The following is a 16,331-nucleotide window of genomic DNA, read 5'->3' on the forward strand; positions in this document are numbered from 1 at the left end:
AATAATCAAACATTGGTAATTTCGTTGCAGCAAAGCCTTAGAGTTTTCAGTGGGATTCTGCTGCACCATTCATATGGCAAAATACTCGTTTGCGGTGTCCGCTGAAAGAATGAACATGTTCATTCTTTTGGCGGAATCCTCACGGAAATGCATTGCTGTCTATGGAGACAGCATATTTCCGAGCTGTCCTAGCGATGGCGTGTTGCAGCCGGCACCCACTATTTGCAGTATGCCCGCATTTTCAGGACAGACATTCCACTAATTTTCTACCCTGTAAACATGGCCGCATATCCATACAGGGACGCTCCGATTGTGAATGGGCAGGTGTCTCTAATAAAGTGGCCATTCACTGCACATGACTCAGTTGGCATAAACACAACTATGGAGTATAACTAGAATAAGTGCACGCCATGTGTTGATCCGCCTTATTCACTTATGATTTCGCCTGACCTTGAAATGTAATGTTGCTTACTTTTATGGGAAATAAATCAGGTGGTTTGGTCCTGTTACACATTTAGTCTTCACTCTTAAGAAAAACATCCTTCAAGGTGGATATTTGTGAGCTTTGGCTTCCAGTTAAAAGGCTTCATTACAGTTAATGTTTCTTTTACTTGATAGTGTGCAAAACAGAAACCACATCCTTCCCTGTCAGCTGTCCCAACCAAACTGACTGTCCACAGGTACTAATGGGAAAACAACTTCATGCAGCTTTGGTCAGAGATACAGTTCCTCTTAGTTTTCAATTTTTTTGCTGGACTAGTTCATTTCTTTTATTTTTCTTAAAGGTTGCCCTATTTTTGCCATGGTTTTTCCGGTATGTTTTGTCCTTTTATCTGTAAGTGATCTGAACTGATCTGTCTGCAAAGCTGTAGACCAATGGTAGTCAAACAGCTTTATTATTGGGGTCCCAATACTTTTTCATTATGCCAGTCTTCTTAAAGGGGTTCTCCGGTGCTTAGACATCTTATCCCCTATCCAAAGAATAGGGGATAAGATGCCTGATCACGGGAGTTCCGCTGCTGGGGACCCCCGTGATCTTGCATGCGGCACCCCGTTTATAATCAGTCCCCGGAGCGTGTTCGCTTCAGGTCTGATTACCGCGGCCACAGGGCCGACGGCGTGTGACATCGCGCCTCCGCCCCCTTGTGATTTCACGCTCTGCCCCTCAATGCAAGCCTATGGGAAGGGGCGTGATAGCTGTCACGCCCCCTCCTATAGGCTTGTATTGAGGGGTGTGTGTAAAGGATTAGTTTGAATGTATTAATACATGAAGAAGTAAAAGGCTAAGTTTCCACTTGTTTTTTTGGAAAACTGCTACTGCAGTTTTTGAGCCAAAGCCAGAAATGTATTCAAAAGGAATAGGACATATAAAGGAAGGACTTACACTTCTCCTCCCTTATGGATCCACTTCTGACTTTGACTCAAAAACTGCAGTGGCAGATATCCAAAAACTGCTAGAAAAAAAACAAGTGGAAACTTAGCCTAAGGAAGGTTCTGTGTTATAGGGATGTGGGGGATGCTGGGCTTCACTGTAAAATAGAATGGGCTTGGAAGGGTGACCTTCCAAGGATATCTGAGTTATCTCACCTGACCCCCATAGACATGAAAGTCAGTTGACCATGTACAATTATTTCAATGGAAAGAGGGGAATAAGCCAATGCCAGACACTTCTTGCATTGCAATGCTTATGTAGTGTCCCAGTACGGCTGCTCCAGCTACCATCCACTAGAGTGTTGTTGGTAAGAAAGTTGCTTAGAGTTTTGCAAATGTATTTCTCTGCATTATATTTAATATAATATATACATTGAGGTCTTGTAAAATGTTAAGGGTTTAATTGTGTGCCATTAAGGTACACAGTTGAATAGTAATTTGGTCACATGCATCTCCTAACCAACAATTGCAGGAGAAAGTCCTTAGTCCAACCTTCTTTTTCTGGGGAATTGGTGGAACTAGACCGGCTAATCTTTAGTTGAGTCTTGGGTTTTACCAAAGCCACATGTATGTCTCCCAGCTCTGCTCTTGCTTGGTTGATCCTGACAAAGATGGTAAAGAGGAGACAGTGAGGCTACTCTTTGTCTTGCCATTTCTCCTCCTGCTTCTTGCTTTAGGTTAAAATTACTTTCATACTATAAGTGTACTTCTCTTGTAATTCCTCATCTCTCTAAGTTTTTCTAACATTTGGTTTGTGAAAACGATTTGGAAAATTGCCTTGAAAGTTATGGCTTCTTTTTCTTGACTGCTCAATGCAAGCTAAAGTGCTTTTGTAAAAAAAAGGAAAAAAGAAAAAAAAGAACCTAAAACTTTGTTGGTAGAGTTTCAGGGGGTTCTCTTTGATACGCTCCAGAAATGAGGACAATTCAGAAACCTGCACATAGGTAGAGCTGTTGGGATATGGTCTAACAGTGCAGCTATTGCATGAATGCCAAACCCCAGCCCAAATGTAATGGCCAATGGCTTTGTGATTTTGCCAGAAAAAGTGTGATATCACCTGAAAAATTGTGCAGCCATTGTCTACTACATGCAAGTGGTGTTAAAAGCAGAGGAGTGATTGTTGGTGGTAATAAAACTGGTTGTTGAGACTAAACTAAAATAGGATAAATGGTGTAATGAGCGCACCTGACTAATCTGTGTATTCTTCTCCCTGGTTAGGTAAGAGTTACAACCTTTGACCTATCGACACCTATCAACATCTAGTAAATTATATTTCTAGGCCTCCAGCCTTTGTGGCTTTGCTGCATTTTAATTGACTTGCTGTTTCATCCTCCACTTCAGTTAGTGTATAGACTGTCTACACGTTGTAGAGCCATTTTTAGGGTGGCTATGCAATAAGCAGGGAAAGGGGTTCTGGGAAGGCTCAGGGCTCACTCTTTCCTGCCCTATGTGACTCTATCATGACAGGATCAGCAGCCCTGATACTTGTTCTGGTGTCACTTCTCATCTTGGATTCCTGTTTGTCTCAAGTGGACCTGATGTAAGGACCTTCTTGGCCAGTCCAGGACTCTGCAGCGGCGAAGATAGTCTTCAGCTCCTGTTTCAAGCATGTGCATCCAGGTGGCCATTATGGAGGCCACTTGGGCACCAGGTATTTTTTGTATTATTTTTATCAGATTATGTTTCCTTTGCTTGTTTATGTTTTTAGAGGGTCGGGTGACCCCTCTTTAAAGGAGGGGGGGGGAGGGGGCTGTATTGAGCGCTCCTGACTGATCTGTGTATTCTTCTCCCTGGTCAGGTAAGAGTTACTGTTACGCCTAGCGCTCCGGGTCCCCGCTCCTCCCCGGAGCGCTCACGGCGTCTCTCTCCCCGCAGCGCCCCGGTCAGTCCCGCTGACCGGGAGCGCTGCACTGTCATGGCCGTCGGGGATGGGATTCGCACAGCGGGACGCGCCCGCTCGCGAATCGCATCCCAGGTCACTTACCCGTCCCGGTCCCCTGCTGTCATGTGCTGGCGCGCGCGGCTCCGCTCTCTAGGGTGCGCGCGCGCCAGCTCTCTGAGACTTAAAGGGCCAGTGCACCAATGATTGGTGCCTGGCCCAATTAGCTTAATTGGCTTCCACCTGCTCCCAGAATATATCTGCTCACTGCCCCTGCACTCCCTTGCCGGATCTTGTTGCCTTGTGCCAGTGAAAGCGTTTGTTACGCCGAGCGCTCCGGGTCCCCGCTCCTCCCCGGAGCGCTCGCTACACTCTCTCCGCTGCAGCGCTCCGGTCAGATCCACTGACCCGGGGCGCTGCGATTCTGCTGCCAGCCGGGATGCGATTCGCGATGCGGGTAGCGCCCGCTCGCGATGCGCACCCCGGCTCCCGTACCTGACTCGCTCTCCCTCGGTCCTGTCCCGGCGCGCGCGGCCCCGCTCCCTAGGGCGCGCGCGCGCCGGGTCTTTGCGATTTAAAGGGCCACTGCGCCGCTGATTGGCGCAGTGATTCCAATTAGTGTCTTCACCTGTGCACTTCCCTATATCACCTCACTTCCCCTGCACTTCCCTGCCGGATCTTGTTGCCATTGTGCCAGTGAAAGCGTTCCTTGTATGTTCCTAGCCTGTGTTCCAGACCTCCTGCCGTTGCCCCTGACTACGATCCTTGCTGCCTGCCCCGACCTTCTGCTACGTCCGACCTTGCTTCTGTCTACTCCCTTGTACCGCGCCTATCTTCAGCAGCCAGAGAGGTTGAGCCGTTGCTAGTGGATACGACCTGGTCACTACCGCCGCAGCAAGACCATCCCGCTTTGCGGCGGGCTCTGGTGAAAACCAGTAGTGACTTAGAACCGATCCACTAGCACGGTCCACGCCAATCCCTCTCTGGCACAGAGGATCCACTACCTGCCAGCCGGCATCGTGACAGTAGATCCGGCCATGGATCCCGCTGAAGTTCCTCTGCCAGTTGTCGCTGACCTCACCACGGTGGTCGCCCAGCAGTCACAACAGATAGCGCAACAAGGCCAACAGCTGTCTCAACTGACCGTTATGCTACAACAGTTACTACCACAGCTTCAGCAGTCATCTCCTCCGCCAGCTCCTGCACCTCCTCCGCAGCGAGTGGCCGCTCCTGGGCTACGCCTATCCTTGCCGGATAAATTTGATGGGGACTCTAAGTTTTGCCGTGGCTTTCTTTCCCAATGTTCCCTGCATCTGGAGATGATGTCGGACCTGTTTCCCACTGAAAGGTCTAAGGTGGCTTTCGTAGTCAGCCTTCTGTCCGGAAAAGCCCTGTCATGGGCCACACCGCTCTGGGACCGCAATGACCCTGTCACTGCCTCTGTACACTCCTTCTTCTCGGAAGTCCGAAGTGTCTTTGAGGAACCTGCCCGAGCCTCTTCTGCTGAGACTGCCCTGTTGAACCTGGTCCAGGGTAATTCTTCCGTTGGCGAGTATGCCGTACAATTCCGTACTCTTGCTTCTGTCCTGGAATAATGAGGCCCTCTGCGCGACCTTTAAAAAAGGCCTATCCAGCAACATTAAAGATGTTCTGGCCGCACGAGAAATTCCTGCTAATCTACATGAACTTATTCACCTAGCCACTCGCATTGACATGCGTTTTTCCGAAAGGCGTCAGGAGCTCCGCCAAGATATGGACTCTGTTCGCACGAGGCGTTTCTTCTCCTCGGCTCCTCTCTCCTCTGGTCCCCTGCAATCTGTTCCTGTGCCTCCCGCCGTGGAGGCTATGCAGGTCGACCGGTCTCGCCTGACACCTCAAGAGAGGACACGACGCCGCATGGAGAACCTCTGCCTGTACTGTGCTAGTACCGAACACTTCCTGAGGGATTGTCCTATCCGTCCTCCCCGCCTGGAAAGACGTCCGCTGACTCCGCACAAAGGAGAGACAGTCCTTGATGTCTACTCTGCTTCTCCACGTCTTACTGTGCCTGTGCGGATGTCTGCCTCTGCCTTCTCCTTCTCTACCGTGGCCTTCTTGGACTCTGGATCTGCAGGAAATTTTATTTTGGCCTCTCTCGTCAACAGGTTCAACATCCCAGTGACCAGTCTCGCCAGACCCCTTTACATCAATTGTGTAAACAATGAAAGATTGGACTGTACCATACGCTTCCGCACGGAGCCCCTTCTAATGAGCATCGGATCTCATCACGAGAGGATTGAACTTTTGGTCCTCCCCAATTGCACCTCGGAAATTCTCCTTGGACTTCCCTGGCTTCAACTTCATTCCCCAACCCTGGATTGGTCCACTGGGGAGATCAAGAGTTGGGGGCCCTCTTGTTCCAAGGACTGTCTAAGACCGGTTCCCAGTAACCCTTGCCGTGACTCTGTGGTTCCCTCAGTAACCGGTCTCCCTAAGGCCTATATGGACTTCGCGGATGTTTTCTGCAAAAAACAAGCTGAGACTCTACCTCCTCACAGGCCTTATGATTGCCCTATCGACCCCCTCCCGGGTACTACTCCACCCCGGGGCAGAATTTATCCTCTCTCTGCCCCAGAGACTCTTGCCATGTCTGAGTATGTCCAGGAAAATTTAAAAAAAGGCTTTATCCGTAAATCCTCCTCTCCTGCCGGAGCTGGATTTTTCTTTGTGTCCAAAAAAGATGGCTCCCTACGTCCTTGCATTGACTACCGCGGTCTTAATAAAATCACGGTTAAGAACCGCTACCCCCTACCCCTCATCTCTGAACTCTTTGATCGCCTCCAAGGTGCCCACATCTTTACTAAATTGGACTTAAGAGGCGCCTATAACCTCATCCGCATCAGAGAGGGGGATGAGTGGAAAACGGCGTTTAACACCAGAGATGGACACTTTGAGTATCTGGTCATGCCCTTTGGCCTGTGCAACGCCCCTGCTGTCTTCCAAGACTTTGTCAATGAAATTTTTCGTGATCTGTTATACTCCTGTGTTGTTGTATATCTGGACGATATCCTAATTTTTTCTGCCAATCTAGAAGAACACCGCCAGCATGTCCGTATGGTTCTTCAGAGACTTCGTGACAATCAACTCTATGCCAAAATTGAGAAATGTCTGTTTGAATGCCAATCTCTTCCTTTTCTAGGATATTTGGTCTCTGGCCAGGGACTACAAATGGATCCAGACAAACTCTCTGCCGTCTTAGATTGGCCACGCCCCTCCGGACTCCGTGCTATCCAACGCTTTTTGGGGTTCGCCAATTATTACAGGCAATTTATTCCACATTTTTCTACCGTTGTGGCACCTATCGTGGCTTTAACCAAAAAAAATGCCGATCCCAAGTCGTGGCCTCCTCAAGCGGAAGACGCCTTTAAACGACTCAAGTCTGCCTTTTCTTCGGCTCCCGTGCTCTCCAGACCTGACCCTTCCAAACCCTTCCTATTGGAGGTTGATGCCTCCTCAGTGGGAGCTGGAGCTGTTCTTTTACAAAAAAATTCTTCCGGGCATGCTGTCACTTGTGGTTTTTTTTCTAGGACCTTCTCTCCGGCGGAGAGGAACTACTCCATCGGGGATCGAGAGCTTCTAGCCATTAAATTAGCACTTGAGGAATGGAGGCATCTGCTGGAGGGATCAAGATTTCCAGTTATTATTTACACCGACCACAAGAACCTCTCCTACCTCCAGTCTGCCCAACGACTGAATCCTCGCCAGGCCCGGTGGTCTCTGTTCTTTGCCCGATTTAATTTTGAGATTCACTTTCGTCCTGCCGATAAGAACATTAGGGCCGATGCTCTCTCTCGTTCCTCGGATGCCTCAGAAGTTGAACTCTCTCCGCAACACATCATTCCACCTGACTGCCTGATCTCCACTTCTCCAGCCTCCATCAGGCAAACTCCTCCAGGAAAGACCTTTGTTTCTCCACGCCAACGCCTCGGAATCCTCAAATGGGGTCACTCCTCCCATCTCGCTGGTCATGGGGGCATCAAGAAATCTGTGCAACTCATCTCCCGCTTCTATTGGTGGCCGACTCTGGAGACGGATGTTGTGGACTTTGTGCGAGCCTGCACTATCTGTGCCCGGGATAAGACTCCTCGCCAGAAGCCCGCTGGTTTTCTTCATCCCCTGCCTGTCCCCGAACAGCCTTGGTCTCTGATTGGTATGGATTTTATTACTGATTTACCCCCTTCCCGTGGCAACACTGTTATTTGGGTGGTCGTTGATCGATTCTCCAAAATGGCACATTTCATCCCTCTTCCTGGTCTTCCTTCAGCGCCTCAGTTGGCTAAACAATTTTTTGTACACATTTTTCGTCTTCACGGGTTGCCTACGCAGATCGTCTCGGATAGAGGCGTCCAATTCGTGTCTAAATTCTGGAGGGCTCTCTGTAAACAACTCAAGATTAAATTAAATTTTTCTTCTGCATATCATCCCCAGTCCAATGGACAAGTAGAAAGAATTAACCAAGTCTTGGGTGATTATTTGCGACATTTTGTTTCCTCCCGCCAGGATGACTGGGCAGATCTCCTTCCATGGGCCGAATTCTCGTATAACTTCAGAGTCTCTGAATCTTCCTCCAAATCCCCATTTTTCGTGGTGTACGGCCGTCACCCTCTTCCCCCCCTCCCTACCCCCTTGCCCTCTGGTCTGCCCGCTGTGGATGAAATTTCTCGTGACCTTTCCATTATATGGAGAGAGACCCAAAATTCTCTCTTACAGGCTTCTTCACGCATGAAGAGGTTCGCGGATAAGAAAAGAAGAGCTCCTCCCGTTTTTTCCCCTGGAGACAAGGTATGGCTCTCCGCTAAATATGTCCGCTTCCGTGTCCCTAGCTACAAGTTGGGACCACGCTATCTTGGTCCTTTCAAAATTTTGTGTCAAATTAATCCTGTCTCTTACAAACTTCTTCTTCCTCCTTCTCTTCGTATCCCTAATGCCTTTCACGTCTCTCTTCTTAAACCACTCATCCTCAACCGTTTTTCTCCCAAATCTGTTCCTCCCACTCCTGTTTCCGGCTCCTCGGACATCTTCTCTGTCAAAGAGATCTTAGCCTCTAAAAAGGTCAGAGGGAAAACTTTTTTTTTAGTGGACTGGGAGGGTTGTGGTCCTGAAGAGAGATCCTGGGAACCTGAGGACAACATCCTAGATAAAAGTCTGCTCCTCAGGTTCTCAGGCCCTAAAAAGAGGGGGAGACCCAAGGGGGGGGGTACTGTTACGCCGAGCGCTCCGGGTCCCCGCTCCTCCCCGGAGCGCTCGCTACACTCTCTCCGCTGCAGCGCTCCGGTCAGATCCACTGACCCGGGGCGCTGCGATTCTGCTGCCAGCCGGGATGCGATTCGCGATGCGGGTAGCGCCCGCTCGCGATGCGCACCCCGGCTCCCGTACCTGACTCGCTCTCCCTCGGTCCTGTCCCGGCGCGCGCGGCCCCGCTCCCTAGGGCGCGCGCGCGCCGGGTCTTTGCGATTTAAAGGGCCACTGCGCCGCTGATTGGCGCAGTGATTCCAATTAGTGTCTTCACCTGTGCACTTCCCTATATCACCTCACTTCCCCTGCACTTCCCTGCCGGATCTTGTTGCCATTGTGCCAGTGAAAGCGTTCCTTGTATGTTCCTAGCCTGTGTTCCAGACCTCCTGCCGTTGCCCCTGACTACGATCCTTGCTGCCTGCCCCGACCTTCTGCTACGTCCGACCTTGCTTCTGTCTACTCCCTTGTACCGCGCCTATCTTCAGCAGCCAGAGAGGTTGAGCCGTTGCTAGTGGATACGACCTGGTCACTACCGCCGCAGCAAGACCATCCCGCTTTGCGGCGGGCTCTGGTGAAAACCAGTAGTGACTTAGAACCGATCCACTAGCACGGTCCACGCCAATCCCTCTCTGGCACAGAGGATCCACTACCTGCCAGCCGGCATCGTGACAGCGTTTAGTGTGTCCAAAGCCTGTGTTACCTGAACTTCTGCTATCCATCTTGACTACGAACCTTGCTGCCTGCCCCGACCTTCTGCTACGTCTGACCTTGCCTCTGCCTAGTCCTTCTGTCCCACGCCTTCTCAGCAGTCAGCGAGGTTGAGCCGTTGCTAGTGGATACGACCTGATTGCTACTGCCGCAGCAAGACCATCCCGCTTTGCGGCGGGCTCTGGTGAACACCAGTAGCCTCTTAGATCCGGTCCACTAGCACGGTCCACGCCAATCCCTCGCTGACACAGAGGATCCACTACCTGGAAGCCGAATCGTGACAGTAGATCCGGCCATGGATCCCGCTGAGGTACCGCTGCCAAGTCTCGCTGACCTTACCACGGTGGTCGCTCAGCAATCGCAGCAAATTGCCCAACAAGGACAGCAGCTGTCGCAGTTGACCGCCACGTTACAGCAACTTCTGCCTCTGCTACAGCAGCAACCATCTCCTCCGCCAGCTCCTGCACCTCCTCCGCAGCGAGTGGCCGCTCCTAGCCTCCGCTTGTCCCTGCCGGACAAATTTGATGGGGACTCTAAACTCTGCCGTGGATTTTTGTCTCAGTGTTCCCTGCATATGGAGATGTTGTCGGACTTGTTTCCTACAGAACGGTCTAAGGTGGCGTTCGTAGTGAGCCTTCTTTCTGGAAAGGCCTTGTCTTGGGCCACACCGCTCTGGGACTGCAATGATCCTGCCTCAGCCACAGTCCAGTCCTTCTTCGCTGAAGTCCGGAGTGTCTTCGAGGAGCCAGCCCGAGCTTCTTCTGCCGAGACTGCCCTGTTGAACCTGGTCCAGGGTAATTCTTCAGTGGGCGAGTACGCCATCCAGTTTCGTACTCTTGCTTCCGAGTTATCATGGAATAACGAGGCTCTCTGCGCGACCTTTAAAAAAGGCCTATCCAGTCGCAGCAAGGATGTGCTGGCCGCACGAGAGATTCCTGCCAACCTCCAAGAACTCATCCATTTGGCTACCCGCATTGACATGCGTTTTTCTGAGCGACACCAAGAGCTCCGCCAGGAAAAAGACTTAGATCTCTGGGCACCTCTCCCACAGCATCCTTTGCAGTCTACGCCTGGGCCTCCCGCCGAGGAGGCCATGCAAGTGGATCGGTCTCGCCTGACCCAGGAAGAGAGGAATCGCCGTAGGGAAAAAAATCTCTGTCTGTACTGTGCCAGTACCGAGCATTTCTTGGTGGATTGCCCTATCCGTCCTCCACGTCTGGGAAACGCACGCACGCACCCAGCTCACGTGGGTGTGGCATCTCTTGGTTCTAAGTCTGTTTCTCCACGTCTCACGGTGCCCGTGCGGATTTCTCCTTCAGCCAACTCCTCCCTCTCAGCCATGGCCTGCTTGGACTCTGGTGCCTCTGGGAATTTTATTTTGGAGTCGTTTGTGAATAAATTCCGCATCCCGGTGACCCGTCTCATCAAGCCGCTCTACATTTCCGCGGTCAACGGAGTCAGATTGGATTGCACCGTGCGTTACCGCACAGAACCCCTCCTGATGTGTATTGGACCCCACCACGAAAGGATTGAGTTATTCGTCCTTCCCAACTGTACCTCTGAGGTCCTCCTCGGTCTGCCATGGCTCCGGCTTCATTCTCCCACCCTTGATTGGACCACCGGGGAGATCAAGAACTGGGACTCTGCCTGCCATAGGAAGTGCCTCTCCCCCCCTCCCAGTCCCGTCAGGCAAGCCTCAGTGCCTCCTCATGGCCCCGTCCTGGTGTCACAGTGCCCCATGCCAGGCTTCGCCCTCTGCCCTCCCTCCCCATTCCCACTCCTGCTGTACTGACTGCCGTTGAGGAAACCCTCCATTCTTTCCCGGTGTCCTCATCCCAGGGGAGGCAGTTACCAGACAAAGAAAAGGGGAGACCTAAGGGGGGGGGGTACTGTTACGCCTAGCGCTCCGGGTCCCCGCTCCTCCCCGGAGCGCTCACGGCGTCTCTCTCCCCGCAGCGCCCCGGTCAGTCCCGCTGACCGGGAGCGCTGCACTGTCATGGCCGTCGGGGATGCGATTCGCACAGCGGGACGCGCCCGCTCGCGAATCGCATCCCAGGTCACTTACCCGTCCCGGTCCCCTGCTGTCATGTGCTGGCACGCGCGGCTCCGCTCTCTAGGGCGCGCGCGCGCCAGCTCTCTGAGACTTAAAGGGCCAGTGCACCAATGATTGGTGCCTGGCCCAATTAGCTTAATTGGCTTCCACCTGCTCCCAGAATATATCTGCTCACTGCCCCTGCACTCCCTTGCCGGATCTTGTTGCTTTGTGCCAGTGAAAGCGTTTAGTGTGTCCAAAGCCTGTGTTACCTGAACTTCTGCTATCCATCTTGACTACGAACCTTACCGCCTGCCCCGACCTTCTGCTACGTCTGACCTTGCCTCTGCCTAGTCCTTCTGTCCCACGCCTTCTCAGCAGTCAGCGAGGTTGAGCCGTTGCTAGTGGATACGACCTGGTTGCTACTGCCGCAGCAAGACCATCCCGCTTTGCGGCGGGCTCTGGTGGACACCAGTAGCCTCTTAGAACCGGTCCACTAGCACGGTCCACGCCAATCCCTCGCTGACACAGAGGATCCACTACCTGGAAGCCGAATCGTGACAGTTACTGTCTTTGACCAGTTGGCAGCTAGTAAGTTGTATTCCTAGGCCTCCAGCCTCTGTGACTTTGCTGCTGATTTTAATTGACTTGCTGTTTTACCCTGCACTTTAGTTAGCGTTTGGACTGTCTGCAAGTTGTAGAGTCCCAGTAAAGGGTGGCTATGCAATAGGCAGGTAAAGGGGTTCTGGGGAATCTCAGGGCTCACTCTTCTGACAATTGGCTTTGTATTTAAATTATTCTGGCTGCCAAACTGGACCGAAAATATAGTGCATATAGTCTGTAGTTTGAGCAAGTTCCTAGGAGATACTACTGTTTGCACAATTATGGTAAAAGAACACCGTGGCTCTGAAAAACTGCACCAAAGACGCATCGGTTTCAAAAAGCTCTTTTTGTCTTGAGTGCAATTCCCATTCAGAAGACAGTCGCAGACATTTCTTCTGTGTAGACTGCCTGTACACTTGGTGGTAGTGTGCTGCTTGGTTAAAAATATTTTCACTTGTTAACCATGTAGCCCAAACCTGTCCAAGCCGCAGCCACCATAGTGCTTATGGTCAGTACTGTGCTTTAGTTTCATTTCTCTAAACTTTCAGCCATTTCTTTAAAACTGTGTCAAAAGGAAAATTCTCAGCACATTTTACACCTTTGACACTGGCTCAGAAGCAAAGTTTACTTTCTTAAGAACTTAGATGTTTCAGTCCTTGGTTTCTGACCTACTTAAACACTGTTGAGAGCATAGTGACCACAACTGTCAAGGGTCATAGCAAGAGATACAGAAGCGTTTAAAAAAGTATGAGTGTTTAGACACATTTTAAATGGAAAGGGGTCGTGCTGCATTACAGTGCTACACAAAATATCAAGAATATCCTATACAAAAGGGACAAAAAAGTGCAACTAAAGAGACAGAGTGCTTGAAGCTAGGCTATTTGCAGTCATGGCAAATATTACAATCACTTATTTTTTTCACAAATAAACAATTTACAGATATGACACAAAACAATGCTGAACATTCTGAATTCATGAAATATCTCTCAAATAAATGAAAGTAGAATAAAAATCATTACAAAAATATTCAATATTAGAAAAACACAGCGGCTTTCTTTCAAAAATATTGTCTGAAAAACCTTTTTTTTTTTTATCAATATGCAAATAAGCTCTTTGGTGCACTGGAGGTGTAACTGTCATGTCAGCTCCAACCCCTCCCATTTCCTTCTATAGCATGAGCTAGAAGAATAAGCTGTGAACCAAAGAGCTCATTTGCATATTGAATACAAAAGATACAAAAGGTAGCATATCATTACACAATCAAATGGGCACTGTCAGATCCAAAAACCTTTTATATGTTGTTACTGATGAAAATGAAAGACCTTTTGTAATATGGTTCTTTAAGTGTCTATGTGTCCCCATACATACTGGGACACTAAGAAGTCCTGCAGCAGCATCAGGTTTGTCCATGAGTCATGGACAAGAGATGACCCATGGACACACACCACCACCACCACCACAAGGTAAGATGATTTCAAAAACTGTGAGCTAATGAATAAAGGTGTATATATATATATATATATATATATATATATATATATATATATATACACAGTCATGGCCGTAAATGTTGGCACCCCTGGAGTTTTTCTAGAAAATTAGAAAATTAAGTATTTCTCACGGAAAGGGATTGCAGTAATACATGTTTTGCGATACACATGTTTATTCCCTTTGTGTGTATTGGAACTAAACCAAAAAGGTAGGAAAAAAAGCAAATTGGACATAATGTCACACCAAACTCCAAACATGGGCTGGACAAAATTATTTGCACCCTTAACTTAATATTTGGTTGCACACCCTTTGGAAAAAATAACTAAAATCAGTCGCTTCCTATGATCATCAATAAGCTTCTTACTCCTCTCAGCCAAAATGTTGGACCACTCTTCCTTTTAAAACTGCTGCTCCAGGTCTCTCTTATTGGAAGGCGCCTTTTCCCAAAAGCAATTTTAAGATCTCTCCACAGGTGTTCAATGGGATTTAGATCTGGATTCATTGCTGGCCGCTTCAGAACTCTCCAGCAATTTGCTGCCATCCATTTCTGGGTGCTTTTTGACGTATGTTTGGGGGTCATTGTCCTGCTGGAAAACCCAAGATCTCAGATGCAAACCCAACTTTCTTAAACTGGGCTGTACAGTGCGACCCAAAATCCATTGGTAATCCTCAGATTTCATGATGCCTTGCACAAATTCAAGGCACCCAGTGCCAGAGGCAGGAAAACAACCCCAAAACATTGAACCTCCATCATATTTCACTGTAGGTACTGTGTGCTTTTCTTTGTAGGCCTCATTCTATTTTCGGTAAACAGTAGAATGATGTGCTTTACCAAAAAGCTCTATCTTGGTCTCATCTGTCCACAAGATGTTTTCCCAGAAGGATTTTGGCTTACTCAAGTTCATTTTGGCAAAATGTAGTCTTGCTTTTTTAGGTCTCTGTGTCAGCAGTGGCGTCCTCCTGGGTCTCCTGCCATAGCATTTCATTTCATTTAAATGTCGACGGATAATTTGTGCTGACACTGATGCTTCCTGAGCCTGCAGGACAGCTTGAATATCCTTGGAACTTGTTTGGGGCTGCTTATTTACCATCTGAACTATCCTGTGTTGACACCTTTCATAAATTTTTCTCTTCCGTCCATGCCCAGGGAGATTAGATACAGTGCCATGGGTTGAAAACTTAGTGATAATGTTGCGCACTGTGGACAAAGGCAAATCTATATTTCTGGAGATGTACTTGTAACCTTGAGATTGTTGATATTTTTCCACCATTTTGGTTCTCCAGTCCTCAGACAGTTCTCTCCTCTTTCTGTTGTCCATGCTTAGTGTGGCACACAGACCCACAATGCAAAGACTTAGTGAACTTCTTTCCTTTTTATCTGCTTTCAGGTGTGATTTTTCTATTGCCCACACCTTACTTGCCCCAGGTAAGTTTAAAGGAGCATCACATGCTTGAAACTATCTTATTTTTCCATAATTTTGAAAGGGTGCCTATAATTTTGTCCAGCCCATTTTGAAGTTTGGTGTGACATTATGTCCAATTTTCTTTTTTTCCTCCCTTTTTTGTTTTGTTGCAATACACACAAAGGGAATAAACATGTGTATAGCAAAACATGTGTTACTGCACTTTCTTGAAAAATTTCAGGGGTGCCAACATTTACGGCCATGACTGTATATATATATATATATATATATATATATACACACACATATATATATATATATATATATATATAAAAATATATATATTACTGCCCTGGCACTAATGCTGTGCACTTACAATGCCATATCCTGATTAAAGGGAACACATTTTCAGCACCACACAGATTGTTGACTTAAAGAAACTACGATGCAATAACATGGTTGGTTGGGAGAGATAAAAATATATTTTCTTGTTCTTTTTTTAACTCTCCGTGAATCTAAATTTAGACTTGTGTTACTATTCTGCTTCAGTGGACAAAATAAGTAGATTAAAGAGAGTCAGGGTCTTTGTAGGCTAACAGAGTCACCAAGCTGACAATTCTGGGAGCTTAAACATCTGTGTCCTTTATGTACAACATGCTGATTCAATTCAAATGTTCGTGGTTTTTATTTTTTTTTCATAGAAAGAAGTAAAACGCTGGAGAAGGTTATTCTGCAAACTGGCAGTTTTTCCACAAATCTCTCCCACATGAAAAGCAAAATATCCTTGTGGCTGAGTTAAAGAGTTTTTTTCTTGTTTTGTTTAGATGCTTGAGAGTTTTTGTTCTTTTTAAGTCTTGATATTTTTTTACAGTCTACTATGCAGGTGTTTTTGAGAAGTACACAGAAGAGTTAGTACTTTCATGTGTCCTCCAGTTACTGATAAAAGCGGAATTAGGAATCTCCTCCTGACAGCAACTTTACTAAGTAAATAAATAAGGGAAAGAGTTCAGAAGACGGAATAGAAGACATGAAAGTCCAAGTCCAGGTGTGTACATGATATAACTTCAGAAGTTTTGTCTGCAATTTTTCCTGTATCATTTATTTTTCCTGTATAAATCTGGTTTAAATGAAACCAGTCTGCAGGTGCAGGGTTATTTCACGGTAGGGAGGGGGTGACAAAACTACAATGCCCATATAACAAATTCACAGAAAGTACACAAAAGTAGCTGCACCATTCAGTCCAGCTGATCTCTGCCGCTCTAGCTATCCATTCAGAATTTCTCCCTTCTATCTGATTTTACCATGCTACAACATGGTAAAATCAGGTCAGCACCTGGATTTAAAGCATTAAGACCCCATTGCTGTTTGCACCCCCAAACCATGCAGGAACCCCCACTATGCTTGGCAGTGGGTATAAGGCAGTCAACATTGCATGCTTGATCCACCAATCTCCAGACATACACATGCCCAGAAGTGAAAAACAAAGTAAAAAAGAACTTATCAGACCATA

At 48.1% G+C, this 16,331-nt stretch overlaps 1 long non-coding RNA gene across 2 annotated transcripts in view; it reads left to right on the forward strand.

The window, feature by feature from the left end:
* Positions 1-15,791, forward strand: part of LOC130308236 (uncharacterized) — an 80,346-nt gene extending 64,555 nt beyond the window's left edge. For both annotated transcript variants that reach the window (XR_008857238.1, XR_008857237.1), the window contains exon 4: positions 15,693-15,791. This is a non-coding gene — a long non-coding RNA (uncharacterized LOC130308236). The remainder of the gene's footprint in view (positions 1-15,692) is intronic.
* Positions 15,792-16,331: the final 540 nt, after the last annotated feature.

Source organism: Hyla sarda, chromosome 1 (assembly GCF_029499605.1).
Source record: "Hyla sarda isolate aHylSar1 chromosome 1, aHylSar1.hap1, whole genome shotgun sequence".
NCBI classification, from domain to species: Eukaryota; Metazoa; Chordata; class Amphibia; order Anura; family Hylidae; genus Hyla; species Hyla sarda.